The following is a 3,625-nucleotide window of genomic DNA, read 5'->3' on the forward strand; positions in this document are numbered from 1 at the left end:
TCTTTGAGTTTATTGAAAAGATCTTTATTAGCTTTACTCCAAGTCTTCAAATCCTCATCATAATCTTTTCTTACAGAGCTGAGAGTGTTCTCGAGTTTTTCAATTTTATACTCAAATTCCTTCTCGATTCTTTCACATTCTTCTTTATGATCTTTCTTTAAATCTTTGATAAATTCCAGATTAGAGTAATTCTCATAGTACTTTTTTATGAATTTATCTTTATAATCCACTATGTTCTTTTCCAGCTCAACAATCCTCTCTCTCAACTTTTTGTCCTCTCTCATATGAAACTGCCATTTAAAAAAAATGATTGATCAGATATAGGATCTATGCAGTGAAATCAGAAAAAAAAAATCAGGAACAGTTAAGCTAAAAAAAATAACAGAAAACACAAAAAACTGATGAGAACTTAGAAAAATGACGAAAAACTGTCAAAAATCAGTAAAAACAGTCAAAACTGTTGAAAACAGTTAAAAACTGTTAAAAACAGTTAAAGACAGTTGAAACTGATGAAAAACAGTTTACGCGACAGAAAACAGTTCAACGATTTTCAAACAGTTTAAAACACAAACAGAAACAGATAAACGAAATGATACAAAATTAAAATCTAAACAAAAACTTAAAACTCAAAAACCAAAAACACAACAAGCCCAATTACAAAGATTACAAAGAACTAATCAAATCTGCACACCAAAGTCCACTCTTCTTCTGAATTTCAGATTGCAACTATGAACAGTTCAATTTCAAATACTCAAACACATCTGATCATATTACAGCTGCAAGTGCAAGATTTTCAGCAGAAAATCTGAAACAAACAGCCTTCAATTTTATGGCCTTCCTTTCTTTTCTGCTTTCAAACCTTCTTTTCTGCCTGAAACCACAAGCAATCAATTTCTTCTGAATCAGCTGAAACTATGGATGACAGGACTCTGTTGATAAACTGTACACCGTCAATTGCTGCTAATGCTGATGATCGTGTGACTGCAAATGAACAATTGAAACAGATAAGACAACATGCTTCTCTATTAGTGGATGCTCCACAGTGGTTACTTAGGAGTTCATGCCAAAAACCCACAACAGTCTTGCAAACTCGGCCTCTAATGAATACATTGAATTCTGCAGTTTAATCTATTCCATATGATGATTCTTTTAAAATCTTCTATCCTGTTGCAATCATTCAAAACCAAACTATTCTCCACAGAATCAAAAACAAAATTAACAACATAGACTAACACAAAGTACTAAGATCAACAGCATAGACCAAGATAGTGACTGAATGAAGTTCAAAAATGAATGGACTGTGAGCAGTTTCAACAAGTAGCAGAACCACAAACTACCCTTAGAACCTGTTGGCCAGATCCTATTCGAACAGGCTGACCAAACTCTTGTACCACCAGTTAATGGACTATCCTTTCACACACGATTTACCAGGCTGTAGCTAGTCAAGAATCAAGGACAGAAGTATTGATGGCTCGAATCAGCTGCTAGAACAGTAATAACCAGAAACTCATCACCTGCAACTGAATCAGCTCCTACAATCAATGATGGTAATTCTCAAAATCCAGCCTGTTGATGGTCTCAAATTCAAGAGAATGCATAAAGCTACTTCATAAAGACAAACAAAATCAATCAGATGATGAATGATGAATCAAAGTTATGAACTCAAACAAACAAAGGTTTAGATAAGACACATAACCCTTGAGCTGTTGAGTATTCCAAACCAAAACTATGATTTATGCAAATCTGTTATCAAGCGATTAAACAAAGAACTGATCAAGTGTAAGCAATACAAAACCTGTGAGAAATACCAAGCGATGAAATTCAAATAGTTGTGTTCTTATTAGCTTTTAATCGATTCAACAACTGCTTATCCGATAAATTCAAGATAAATCGCTCAAAACTCACTCACCACAGAATGTGCTTACCACTGTTTTAAATCGCCCAAGACAGAAAACTGTATATGGTTTATGCAATAAAGAACAAACACAGAACCTGTAGATGAGCGATAAAAAGAACCAGATGAAGACCAAGTCAAAATTGAATCGATTCTCTGTAATCGAGCAGTCTGGCCAAAATCAAATAACATGAGCAGTCTCAATCAAAGAAAGGTTGCTATTCGATTTAGGTTGAAATCGAAATTCGGTCAAGAAGCAGTGAACAAATTAGACACTGAGCAATTTACTTTGAGCGATTAAGAATCCGGGTGAAATGGACTGAACGAATTAATAAATCGGATAACTCGATGCACAAAAAGCCAAGTCATAAATCGCTCAACTCTCTCGCTTAAATCGCACAACACAGAAATTAAATCGCACAAGGCTGTCTTTAAATCGCTTACACTTATGACCTAAATCGCTCAAGACTATGCCTAAATCGCTCAAACATCCGCTCAATACTAACACTAACTCGCCCAAATATCCGCTCAACTCTGATTGAAATATGACCGAATACGATCAAGTCCGCTCACTGATGTGATCTAAATCGCTCAACCTACGAGCTAAATCGATCAAGCTTGAAGATAAATCGCCTAAATCAAAGGCTAAATCGGTTAAAGCAAGGTGTAGTCCGCTCAAAGCTATGATCTTGATCAGCTCAATACACAACTTTAATTCGCTCAAGAGGTGTGCAAGGTATCCCTAACTCGCTCAAGGCAGAGTCTGAATCCAATTAAAATTGAATATAGAGAAAAGAAGTTAGGCTTCACAATGGGCTGGGCTATGAGCGATTTAACACAAAAATAACAAAAAAATTAACACAAAAAAATCAAAAACACTAGTTTTTAAAAAAAATTCAAGAACACGAAAAAAAAAATTAAAATACTAAATCAATCAAAAACTCAAGAACGAATGATCAGATTAAGAAATCGCATGAATAACAAAGATTCACGATTCTAAGACGCACACTTTGATCATTGTTTTAACATCAAAACTCAAAAAAATTTAAAAAAATTGGATCAAAATCAAAGAAAAATTAAGAACAATAAGAACATTAAGATGAACACAAGAAATTTTTTAAAAAAATCTTCAGATTTGATGATTTCTTGTCTTGATTTCGTGCAAACACTGCTCTGATACCAATTGTGTGTCCCACTACAATGATCAATCTTCAATTAAACTCCATAAACATGGTAGATCTGAATATTTCTTCAAGAACATTCATAAGAGAGTTGAGAGAAAAAGTCAACAAACAATACTTGGTCAAACCCTCTATTACGTAGTATCAGATTTACAATGAGCTCTCTCCTTCTAAATTTACAAAGACATCACCATATTTATAGGGTCAAACTTCTAAACAATGTCAAAGTCAAACCTATCTAAGAAAAGTCAAATACGATGACTTTTACAATTATAGACAATATTTAACTTTCAAGACGAATACAATTTAATATTGATTTTCAGTCCTAACATATTTTCAGTTCAAGTATTTCTTATGCATTTTTCTCCTTCTGTTTCCTCTATGTTTTCTAATTTTATTATGAGCTAAGCACCCCTTTGGGTGTGGGTGTGACTCAAACTTAAGAATTTGAAGGAGCACTTGGGTGTTGCCAATTTTATTGATTCTTAAGCTTGGTCATTTAAGTCGGGACTTAAGCTCAACGCAGATAAGCTGATCACTTTGAAGTGTT

This window comes from Cynara cardunculus (assembly GCF_001531365.2).
Source record: "Cynara cardunculus var. scolymus isolate 2C chromosome LG 4, CcrdV1, whole genome shotgun sequence".
In the NCBI taxonomy this organism is placed as follows: Eukaryota; Viridiplantae; Streptophyta; class Magnoliopsida; order Asterales; family Asteraceae; genus Cynara; species Cynara cardunculus.